The 12,846-nt window shown below is 39.2% G+C and overlaps 1 long non-coding RNA gene across 2 annotated transcripts in view; it reads right to left on the bottom strand.

Moving 5' to 3' along the window:
* LOC133272088 (uncharacterized) overlaps positions 1 to 12,846 on the bottom strand; it is a 239,236-nt gene that overhangs the window by 105,755 nt on the left and 120,635 nt on the right. The window contains exon 2 of one of the 2 annotated variants that reach the window (XR_009744346.1): positions 9,594 to 9,662. The exons of the other annotated variant lie outside the window; for it this stretch is intronic. This is a non-coding gene — a long non-coding RNA (uncharacterized LOC133272088). The remainder of the gene's footprint in view (positions 1 to 9,593; positions 9,663 to 12,846) is intronic. 2 annotated transcript variants of the gene reach the window in all.

Here is a 12,846-nt window from a genome sequence, read left to right as displayed (position 1 = left end):
GGGTTTAATAAATCAATGGAAGGCAGAATCAGAAAGAGGGAGAACGAGGCAGCGTGTCATCTTTATTCACTAGTGTAAAATGTGGCTGTTTCCAAGATTACATCTGAATTAAGTGTGGGATGCAAGCAAGTGATGAAGATGCAGCGAAGCGGAACTGAAGTGAAGCCAGTATTTCAGCACTGTCAGATCTCATGCTTATATTGCAAAATCTCTCAGTGTTTTCTTAGTAAAGTGTCTTTTGCTTTATCCAACTCTTGGCCTCAGGTGACTACAATAAGAACTCACACTTTATTTTGCAGGAGATTCCTAGCCTATCCTGGGGCAGAGAAAAGGTTAGCTATGTTTGCCCTAAGTGCAAGGAAATCACAACAAGCACATAAAAAGTCTAAGCTTAGGAACCTGGAGACTTCGCACATCATCATTGCTATTTCAAAACACTGAGGTCAGGATTCATTGGACCAAATTTACGTGCCAACACAGTAAGTATCTACATTTGAGCTGATTCTCTCCACTCCTTTTATAGTCAAGAAAATCCTGCCCCTCACATTGGCAACACAAATGTTTTCCACCACATTTACCTAGAATTATTTGCAAAATTACTGCCAATTCAGGGGGAGACTGAAAACTATGTATCTGCAAGTTAAGTTTCAGTTCTAGATAAGGCTTTCTTATTTTCAAGCATTCTTCCCATCCAACAGGCTCTGTTTCACAGTTACCTCTAAAACCAGTTTTAAACCTTAAGTCATACTGTTGGTATGTTTCTCAGACCACAGTGGCCTTCAGCAGGAGCTGGGCACTGAGCACCCTTAGGGAACCCATGCAAGAGTGCCAGAGAACTACTCTGACCCCCACACCATGGTAGTGCCACAGCTTATGCTGCCATATCCTCAGTCCACGTCAGGCAATGCTCTCAGTCTTTGCTGCATATTGCAAAGGCTTCGTTCTGTCTCTCACCACTGGTGCATTTTGCTGCCCTGTTTACAGAATGATCCTTCACTGGGACGCTGCAGAGGATATAGCCAGTACACATCTACAAGTAAAGCCACTGAAGCACAGGGTCATTTAGTAAACTGGTGAGAGCTGGGGATAGGAATGAATACATCAAAACAGAGTTACTCTGCTTCCAGATGAGGAACACTCTATGTAGTTTTATGCTAGACCATGCAGAAAAAAGTCTCTTTCTACAATTGTTTTCTTTAGTAATTGAAGTGAAGAGGCAATATCCTCTTCTTTTCACCTGTTCTAATTCGTTGAGCAGTTCTAAGTCCTATGAATACCTTCCTAAGTGGTGCTGCATTTGGTATTCAACGACTTCCTTTTCTGTCAGTTTTCAACCTAAATTCCCCTTAGGCATCACTCTGCTTTTATTTGTTCCACCGCAAATAACACATGAGCCATTCAACATTTGTCAGGCTTGTTTGTTTATTTCTTTAACCATAGAGACATACAACAGTTGCAAGCATCCAGGAGATGTCTCTGGGAGTTAGCAGTAGCTAAAAACACTCTAGCGTTCACTTAAATACTCACAATTTCAGTTGTTTTCAATGGTCATGACTTAATGAATTTAAATCTATAGGGTAACCCATGAAGCCAGTGCTAACATGAGTATGCTGTCCTCTTCTGTGACTCCACTTTCACTACTTGTGCTGTCACTCACTTCTCTTCCTATCCATTTTCTTACTCTGATAGTAAATCTGGAGCTCAATTATCTCTCTTTCTCTTCTGCTGCTATTTGCTGATGGTGCACCTCCTTACTACATTCATGCACTCTGACCTCTCCAAACAGGCATATGCAATATCTTTGTCTAATAGCAATACCCTCAGACTTCATTTCCTGTTTAAATTGCTCTAGAATAAGTCATGATGTGCAAAGATTAGAGCACTAAGTTTATTGAATCAAATAGCAACCCTTGACTTATTGGGCTGAATTTACTCCTTCTTCCACATTAAGAAAGAGGTTGTATGAACAACCCTATAGAATCAGGCCAAACCTCCATGGTCTAACTGCACCACTTCTGGTGCAGTTCTTCCAACTTCTGGTTTGCTGCGAAGCCTTCTCATTCCTGTTTTGCTCCTGTTTTTATATTCATAACTGTGTCAGCACAAACACCTTCTGGTATCACACAGCAGGACAGCATACATATTGAAAATGTCTTACCTTATTTTTATGATCATTAATGATAGCTGCTATTTAGTATGAACCACACCATATCCTCACAAATCAAGGCATCTCCCCTTGCTGTGATGAGCTTGCTTGACAGTTGCATCAAAATATCTTCTTCATAGCTGAACTCTGGGGAGTACTCACACCATCTCACTTCAGCAATTTAGTTTAAGGCAGGATTTAAGGGTGAAACCTCCAGATTATCCATGATGGGTTACAGAAACCTCACTTAGAGATTTGAACAACCTCCCTTGGCTCGTTCAAGCAAAGAGTGAGATTTCATACTCGGGGGTCTAAGATGGAAATGCTAGAAAGATAACACGAGTGTCCCAGTTGTCAAACTAACATTATAAAATGCAAGATGCTTGATGCAGGATGGCAGATTTCAGTTATCAACCAACGTGCTTGTTAATTTGAAACCGAGAATAATACTTCAGCTACTTTCTATCCCTGCATATGATTTCAGTGGTACAATAGTCTTTCACAACAGCCTGTGGTTTCTGTTTCCACCCACCTTTTCTTTTTTGTAAATTCCAGAAAAGATTTTTTTCCAAAGTAAAAAATTCATGACAACGTACCTTTTTGTGAACACTTATACCAAAAACTATGAAAAAACACAACTATGGGTTTTTGAAACATCTTTGTCTAATGGAAAAAGGAGGCTCTTATCTTTATATAAAGACGGTAATGAGTGCTGCTAAAATTATGGCTTTTATATGCAGGTTTTACTCCTTTTCTTTTCTTTCATTTTTATATTTGAAATGGCACAGAAATGTGGTTATTTTTAAGCAGAAAAAAAACCATTGATTTTTGCTGATCCTTAGTAGAATTTGTGATTATTTGCTAAATTTGACATTTCTACAAGTATCAAAAATTTCTCTAGACTTTGGGGGAGGGCTGTGGAAGAGGGGAAATAAATCTGCCTTTTGTCCCATTATTATAATCATCGCTTTTTATTTAAAATTTGAATATATTTTATTTGTCCTGCAACAGCAATAACTAAACTAATTAAAATTACAAACCCATGTCAATTCTTAAGACTAGTGTTTCCCTCTTATCCTGACACTCGGACCATTCTAATCACTTTTATAGATGATAGGCTCTCTCCTCTGACTGGACATAAGAACTTGCATAGAATTTAGGCTTCCTGAATATAGTCCATATACAGTTATTATTACCATCATTATCTCTTTCACCATAATGACTAAGGCTCCACCTGGGACAAGTGTTTTATTTATGTTAGGCATTGGCTAAAGAGCAATAAATAAGCAATTGCAAAGCTTGCAATTTAAAGAAGAATAGAGTTCTTATGCAAATAAGGTCTGGGATTAATTTGGTGATAACACTACTGGTGTTTTAGTCTGAGATTACAAGCATTTTTCAGTGAGAAATGTTGCAAAGAAAGGCAAACTGACTACAAACAGAGCTGCTCTCTGTGTACCTACTCCCTTTGTCATTAAGTTGTTGAGTTGGGGGTAGGGAAAAACATAACACTTGGGAGTATTTTATTAATTATTTTTCAGCTTGAATGCACAAGGTTAAATGTAGCCTCGGGCAACTTTCACTGATGTGAGTCACATCTCCACCATGTCAGAGATGTTAGTGGCACATATTTTGCAGAGAATAAACCATCCTCTGGTGTATTAATTAAGCTCAAGTACATCCTGCAGCAAAGCAATGAAAAACTGTAGGAAGTTTTGCATGGCGAATTTAACACCTATAAAACATGCGGCACAACTGCTGAGCATGAAATCTCTCATTAACCCATAGAATGTTGACAGCATGGATAACAGCCATGTGTTTCCCCCCTATAACCTTGTCATCGATGGGCATGGTCCTGATGGTAAATCAGCACTGGCCTTTTCCTCATGAAGACAGCCCACAGATGACCTGCTTATTTCTAACCACAGCATTATTTTCTATCAATTTTCATATGAATGCAAATGGGAGTATAGGATATTGGTAAACATTCCAATGGGGCTGTTTACAGAAATAAGGAACTACTGCTACACATTTTTGAATTGTTGCTATCATTTTATCATACTTGCTAGTGACATAAAGAAATGTTATTTTTCTTGCACACCCTCCAAACAAACAAAACCCTCCATAACCCTTCAAAACAATGCAGCTGCCCTGGCTGCTGCATGATCTCAGTCCGTGTTCTTGGACTTACATGAATCTTTTCTTGTACCCTTCTGGAAGGCAGAACATAGTGTGTCACGGAGGATTCAGTCTACACAGGGGCCGCATAAAGGAAAACAAATGTCTTCCAGTTGCAAAAAAAAAACAGCGACAACAAAAAAATTCCTACTAGGTTTCCCATTGACAGTCTCCCATAAGCTGATCATTCTAAAAATCAAAGTACTTCAGTAAATAGACAGGTCTATAAATTGTGTATTCAAAAGACTTAAAGTTTTAGAATTAAAGTTGCTATAAAAATTAAATTCCTTGAAGAAATATCATTTTGGAAACTTTTAAGTAGAATCCAAGAAACAATTGGTAACAGAAGTGATGCTCCCTCTGTAATCCTCCTTTCTTTTTGAGTTCTGCAAAACACTACAGATTAGTACTGTGATGTCTCATACTCCAGAAGGACCTCTCTGATATCTCAGGTGGTTAGTTTCTGAGTTGCCAATTTAAAGGGTTCTATTTAATCTAGCAAAAACAAGCAAGTTATGGGACCAGCAACACTGATGCCAGATCACTACAGGCATGGACAAGTAAATGTAGTTTCATCAAGCTTCTTTGAGCACCTTCAGTGCTCATTCAGGGTGCCCCAAGCTCGCATTCATCCAGCCTCAATCATCTATTGAAATAGAACAAAATGAGAAGAATATTTATCCATCTGAATTCCCAAATACAAGTTGCCTAAAATAGCAAGAACCTTACCCACTCATTTCACATCTAATTTGCTTATCACCTGAGGGCTTGCCATGAACTCTGAGAAAAGTGGTCTCAGGCCAACACTGTGTTCAGATTTTTTGGTTAGCTGCATTTTTGTTCTTACCCCACATAACCACTGACACGTCCTTTTTTCCTTGTGATCAGTGCCTGATAGCACACACAGGTTTGCCTCAGGACTGGAGCCTCCACACTACCTGTAACAATTTTTAGGGTTTGAATACTCAAATAATCTTTAGTATTTGCCATTATATCTACTACCATAGTCATCATCCTAATTTGCAAGCAGACAACACTGAACTAGATTTGGTCTATCTGAACATTTAAGTTATATGGTGAGGTTACTTTTTTCAAGTAGGATAACACAGTTAAAGAGTCAATAATCTTCTCTTCCCATACACTATTACAAATCTTTCAGTTTTGGGGTCAGGAATGTAGCTTAGCCTTTTGATCTAATTTGCTCAGATATTTAAACCAGATATGTATTTAGCTTCAGATAAAATCTAAAGCAGTTATCAGTAAGAAGCATGCTGGTTTCACAGCATCACTGAATGGGACCTTAAGATCATCCAGTTCCAACCCCCCTGCCATGGGCAGGGATGCCTCACACTAGACCATGTTCCTCAAGGTTTTGTCCAGCCTGGCCTTGAACACTGCCAAGAATAGAGCATTCACAACTTCCTCGAGCAACCTATTCCAATGCTTCACCATCCTTACAGTGAAGAACTTTCCATGTCCTTTTTATGCTGGGGACACCAGAACTGTACACATTACTGCAAGTGCGGTCTCACGAGAACAGGGTAGAAGGGCAGGATCACCTCCTTTGACCTGCTGGTCAAGCTCCTTTTGGTGCATACCAGGATACTGTTGGCTTTCTGGGCTGTAAGCACACACTGCTGGCTCATGTCCATTTTCTCATTGACCAAGTCCTTCTCCACAGGGCTGCTCTGAATCTCTTCTCTGCCCAACCTGCGGCTGTGCCTGGGATTGCCCCAACTCAGGTGTAAGACCTTGCGCTTCACTTTGTTGAACTTTGTGAAGTTGGCATTGGCCACTTCTGAAGCGTGTTAAGATCCCTACGGATGCATTTCTTCCCTCCAGCATATCAATGAAACCACACAGCTTGGCGTCACCGTGAAACTTTCTGAGAGCGCACTCAATTCCACTCTCCATACCACTGACAAAGATGACGAACAGGTTTGGTCCCAACAACAACCGCTGAGGGACACCACTCATTATAGGTTTTGTAGAATATGTGGTATAATTCAGAGCCCTATAGAGATAATAAGTATAACTTTGGGGAAAAAAAAACACGACTGGATCTTATTTTAAATACTACAAACATCTTTAAAAACTCTCAGGGTCCTATACAGAATCTCTATACAGAATCTCCGGCGTCTCTACAGAGAAAGCCAAATTTGTTCCTGCTCCTCCATATACTTCATAGCAGCTCCCTCAAGTGGCCACAGAGCAGAGTATTTTATTGCAATCCGTAGCAAAGCCGCCCACAAGTACCATGCAGATCTCATTACCTTTAGGTCTGCTTCTCGTCACCTTTAGGTGGCTACGAGCATGGCAAACACATTCTGAGATGTTTCAGGTGTAAAGTCAGGATGGGGTAGGCAATTGGACAAGGGAAGTGCAGAAAAAGAAGGAATGGGAGGAACGGACAGAAGGCTGCATACCGAAGAGATTAATGGGTTGACTTTTGCTAGTTATTTGCTAAAGTCTATAAATCTGGGGGGGGGGAGGGTTCTGAAGTGGAGGCTTTTTGGAATTAATTACTTTGTGTTGTTTACTAGCCTTCACAGTAAAGCTTGTTTTTCACAACCATTTCTAAAGGGAGGTTTCCTTAACAAAATGCTAGGATAAATGCAAGCCACATTCCAAATTAACAACATAGGTGTGGTGTCTCCAAGATATGCATGGAACCCTTAGAGGAGATCCTCTAAGGGTGAAGTTTCTAATTCCCCCTGTGAGGTACAGCAGATATCTGGTACTTCATCGTTCTTGCGATCTGAGGAAAGCCAACCTTTTCTATTTCCTTGCATGTCTTCTTAGGTTCTGCCTCACCTGGAGCACAGGGATTTCTTTCCAACCCCACCTCTTACGCAGATACTTTTTGAAATGTTGGGGAAAGTTACCTCACTCCTCCATAAACTTTTTCTGCCCTGTTTTCAAATTTGCTCTGTGCTTGCTTTGCCAGCCTTGGCTCTTGTAAGGATCTGATAAACAACAACTAATCTGCAGTTCAGACAAAAGAATTTTACAGATTGATTTAGGGAGAGGAAAGACTGAAAATTCAGAGCCCTGGGAAATATGAATATTGTTCTGAAAATAAAAGAAGGAAAATGCCACATACATGGTAATTATCACTGCTTCATTAAAGCCAAAGCAGCTATGACAATTTTTACACATTAAAAATGCGGTTTCTCTACCATTAGGAAGCACAAATTCCCCTTTAGTTTTTGCCTTTATTTTTTCAGTATTTTAAGTAGAATTATCTCTCTTCCTGGGCTATTTTCAAATAATCTAGCTCTTGCAATGATTATTTTTTCCCTGACAAGCGCTGGGACAAAACAAAGCACTATGTAGTCATCGGTAGATTGCCTCTGGTTCCCAAGCTAACTTTGCTTGACTTTGAACCAGTGGTTTTCAGTTTTTCCTGACTTGTGAAGTCCTAAAATTTTCCAACAGAGATGCACCTCCAAGCCCCTGAGAGCAAATTTACTCTTCCAACAATAAACTTCTCAGCTGTGTTACATGTATTACTTTGCCCAAAGGTTGAAACCCACTGCTGTGTGCTATCTGGCAGTCTGCAGAGTGAATAGATCTCTGTTCTGAGGAAAACAGCTCCCAGTTTTGGGTCTTTGAAAAATACATCTGGATCTACCTACTGAAATATACATTTTCAAGCCTTGGAGCTTGATTATGGCAGCATAAACCCATCACGTCAATAGAGCCAACAGATCTGCACAGGTGGGAAACCAGGTATAAATTAATCCCTTTGTTCCCACAGCCTTCACTGTCAGATGTGTTCTTCAATGCAATCAGAAGTTAGGCTACATTAACAACTTCAGACCATGACGTTGTTCCACACACACTAATCAAATAGCAAATCTATTTGGCAACTTTTTTGTGTAATATGAAACAAAAACACAGAGCTGAATTTCCTCAACCTTTAGGCTTCATTTACTTGTTAGTTTTCTTTTTCAATATTGATTATTACTTTCTCCACTTCTGTTCTTGCAACAGTATATGCGTGTGTATATTTTGTAAATGATACCACTTTTTCTGACACCATTTTCTCATCCAGGGGAGGACTAAGCTATCCATTTTTGAAAAGCAGTGCCTCTATTATATATGGTTCTCACCAAAGGGAGAAACAAAACACTACTTTTTTGTTCTCTTACTTGTGGCCCACATCCAAAAATGCACTTAGCCATATGTTTAATTTCCCCCCCACCTTGGACTGGGGGTTTGGCTATTGGATAACACAAATCCATGCACCAGGAAAAGGTATGTCATGCATCCCTACTGCAAATCAAAGATAGGTGCTTAAACAACTGATTTAGGCAACTGGAGTACAACAATTATTTGATTATCCTATAGAAATCCAGAGACTAATGAGCTCAGGGACTCTATTTCTAATGGAGGTACATACCAGACAGCAGGATAGCCTCAAAGCACGTGACGACAGAAAATTGCTTCACGTATGGCACTCCTTATGATCTCTGATTATCACATTTTAGAAACTGAAGCATTTGATGAAAACCACTGGACTCTAAAATGGTGCCTTCAACATCTAGCTTCTTACATTCACAGTATGACCTGCTCATTATACCCCATTAAAAGGGTAAACACGACAAGATAATGGATTTATTTTGGCAGTGGCTATATACTTTGATTTTTTATTATTTCTACTTTGCTAGCTCCCACTGAAAAATCCAAGAGCTCTCTTCAGTTGCTAATCTATGAGTGGCTAGATGCTCGTGTTCTGGAATTAATATTAAAAAATGACAGAGAAATTGCTCAATAGACAAGCAAGCATTGGTCATAGAGTTTTGTTGTGTTGTTTCTTTTTTCCTAAGCTTAGCTTTGCTCTCTAAAGATGCTTTTCTACTTTCTTTTCAGATTATCTCAATCTGAACTACTAACTTTGAGCATCCCTGAAGCTGGTGGTCTGAATTGATATTGAAATCTCATCCTTTTCAGGAGCACAATATAGAATCTATATCTAATCCTTGTCGGTAGAACAGATCCATTTTATAGGTGAACTAGAAACACTGCTCTTCTATCTTGGCAATTCAAATGCATCACTGATTAATCATACTTCTAGTCCACTTGCACAGATTCCTGTTTACTGCATGTGTTCATGTGTCTGATGTATGAAATAATGGAACCAGCAAAATGCTGAGGATCTACTTGGTAGTTTTCTGGCCCCTGAAATTCAGGCCGTTTTTCAGGTATAACACCTCCTCAGCACCCTGTCAAAGGAAATAAAAGAAGCAGGGAAAGGAGAAAGCACCTTTTAAGGCTTCTGAGGCTTTTAATTGAATCAGTGATTCAGGAAATCTCATTCTCTCTTCTGCTTGCTCTGAAATGAAGGAGAGACAATGAGCAGATTTTTGTCAGTTAAACAGATGCTCTGTGCATGCAGACATTTTTGTGTTTAATGATAGCTTTGACGTTATGATTAGCTTTGTGTGATCTGCTACTACAAAGTATCAGTATAGGAGTCATTGAATTCCTTTCCTGTAAAAAATTGAAGACATTCTTTTAAGTAAGAGAGACCCCCATAAAATTAGGCTTGTAATGATGCTTTACTTCCCTTATCCCAGGATTACACTGGCAGTAAGGTTTTAGTTGGTCAAATAACAGTATCTCTAATATCAAAATAATTTGCATTAATTGCCAGCAGAAACAGTGCAATAAAGCTTCTGTACTAGCACATTATGTACCCAGTTGTGATTAGTGGTATGGTTCAACTTCATATATCTTCCTGTAATTTGATTAAGAGGAGTAGGCTATTTAGGTAAAGTTCAGAACTAAGATAAATGCACCTTTTCAGTGAAACTTCAAGTCTTAGTCTAAGTATTTTACTTAAATGGTATGAAAAAAATATCTTCAGACCAGTTCTTCAGATGATGCATATTTCTCTAAATCCATATTGAGGCTGATTTACATAGTATCAGAATATGGCTTAATTTTTCTTACTTACAGTAGAAGCTAACACTAACCCTCTTTCTTTTGTGACTATGTAAAAAAAGATGCAGTTCCATCAATGCAAACTGCATAACTCTTCTGTGCTTCATGGTACACAGCCTCTATGTCTTTCCACAGTGAGGCTGAACAATGAATTCTAAAAAAATCTTGCCTGTAATTTCCCTCCATCCATTCTTCATGTAGTTGTATAAGGTTATCACTGAGCTCGTGTAGCACCGGCTAATTACGCAGAGGATGCTTTATGAATATGCAGCTTTGCTCTTCTGGCTCCTGATACATCAAAATTATTATTTGGAGGAGGATATAGGCAGATATGGTTGTATTTTGGCTTTTTTACCAGCAGTATGTAGGTGAGTAGCTTGAGCTTGCTGGAAAACAGCTTCAACTGACAGAATGATAACAGCAGTCTTGGTCTCAAGCACTGTGCCGATTGTACGCCTCTGACAGGGGTTAACAATAGTTCAGTGGAGGGGAATTTCATTTATTGACAAACCAGGCTCCCTTCTTCAGCCCTTGGTATGTTGGCTGCAGCATCTCTAGGCTGGCCTGGCTGGGAAAGCTTGTGAGAAGCTTTTAGACTAAAATCCCTTAGGTTTTTGACAACTTGAAGGGTGAATGTACCTTAAAAGGACAGTAGAACACTGAGAAAACTCAGACAGTAGCACTGTTTAGCATAAGGAGCAGCTAGCTGTGAGATGGCAGTGAATATGTTTAGGCTGTAAAGGAGAAACAAATAAGATCACCACATGTTTTAACAGCAACCAGCAGGACTATTCTGGCATTGTGACCTTTTCACGTGTGACATGCTGACACTAAAGCAGGGATGACAGGATGAGTATGAAGGCATTACCTTTACATTTTGTGTATATGCTTGTAGTATGCTACAGGAAGGCTAGCACTCATCTGGATCTTTTCAGACACCCTTCATACATTCCTTATTCCTGCCTAAGAGTTTTATGCATTTGAATTGTAAGCATTTGCCCAAGTGGTTCTTTGAATGGAAATGTCTGGTTTCTCTCTCAAAACCCCAGCTGCCCTTCGTCTTTTCTACGATTTTATGGTTCTATTCTTAGCCCTCCTTTATCTAATCTTTTTAAGAAACAGACTGTTATTTACTATGGACTTGCTCAGTGCTCTATCCAGTAAGTGTTTGCTCCCTATCAGCTGGAAACCACACAAGCAACTACTATTAAAAGAAAAAAAGAAGCCATATAATGCTATTTGTTCTCGTTAGAGAGACACCACAACATGCTTTGTCCTGTGCATTTAACATGCTGTGGGACAGTGAAATTAGTAAAGCCAGTATCAATGTTCAGGTGGTTTTTCCTCTACTGTTGCTTGGGAAATATTTTTGTTAATGTAGCCACAAATTAAATTTTGAAAACTGCAGGAAGGTACTAATGGCAATAGCAAACTCAGAGTCTTTAAATAGGTTTTTCAAATCATTACACTGCAGTACACATCATGTATCATGACCTGGAAAAAAAAAGGATTCTTTATGTTGCTTTTTCATAACTACCAAACCTGTTTCTCATTTGAGAGTTAATGGAGAAGTATATTCTGTTCTACTAGTGATGAATGCAAAGTAGCTGGGAAAGTCTGGGCATTTTCATTCCACCTGCTTATTTTGCTGAAGTTTTAAAATCACATATCTGAAAACTCTTTTGCATTATCTTTAAAAGGTTTTGAAAGGCAGCATCTTTGAAAGACTTTAATTAAAGAAAAAAAATAGAGCTCAAATAAACAGTAGCAGAATGAGCAGAGAATTTCTCATTGACTCAAAGGAATCACCAGAATAGCAGGTGCTCCTGAAGAAGCTGTGAAAATCTCACCTATATGGCATGGCCCCTCCACCACATCAGGGAAAGGAATGAGCTGGAATGGGAAGAGATTAGCTCAAGTTCTGAAATAAAAGGCTTAATGTTCTCTGCCAAAGTTGTTATCATCTAGTGACTCCAGATATATTTGTAATCTTCGCTGCAAATTCCACTGTTGCGTAGCATAGTAATTTGTGTGTCATTTGTGCATTATAAGACAGAATAGAAGAATACACCATTTACAGCCTGTTTACATGCTCTTTTATATACATAATTATGACTTCTAGTCTGCATCCTTCTTACTCACCTTTAATCTAGTGTTCTGGTGCTGGAATGTCTACACACTACTATACAACAGTGAAGACTGCTCAGGAGATTGTTAAAGAGAACTGTTATATCTGCTTGCCTTGTATTTACCTCAGCCTAGGTACCCACTAAGATAAGAGACTAGGTGTGGGGTAGGTAGACCATTGGTTCCACTCAGCAGAGCCATTCTTATGTCCTAAACTTGTGCTCTCATGGCATTATATGAACTAAGATTAAAGTTCAGAAATGGATCTGAGTCTCAGATCATCAGGTCTTTGGCTGTTATTAAATCAACACAGCTTCAGTTCCTAGACTGGATCCTGGTCCTTTACATGAACTGGATGTATAAATTGGGCAGAGTAAAGAACAGTAAAGATGACGAGTAGCTTTGGATCCTAGAGGACCGATCTATAGTTGTTAAACTGAAGTAAT

Source organism: Pezoporus flaviventris, unplaced genomic scaffold (assembly GCF_033815535.1).
Source record: "Pezoporus flaviventris isolate CSIRO_AGI_PZ_B2104156 unplaced genomic scaffold, CSIRO_AGI_Pfla_v1 ptg000029l, whole genome shotgun sequence".
Lineage (NCBI taxonomy): Eukaryota > Metazoa > Chordata > Aves > Psittaciformes > Psittacidae > Pezoporus > Pezoporus flaviventris.
This window is presented reverse-complemented; position numbering and strand designations above follow the sequence as displayed.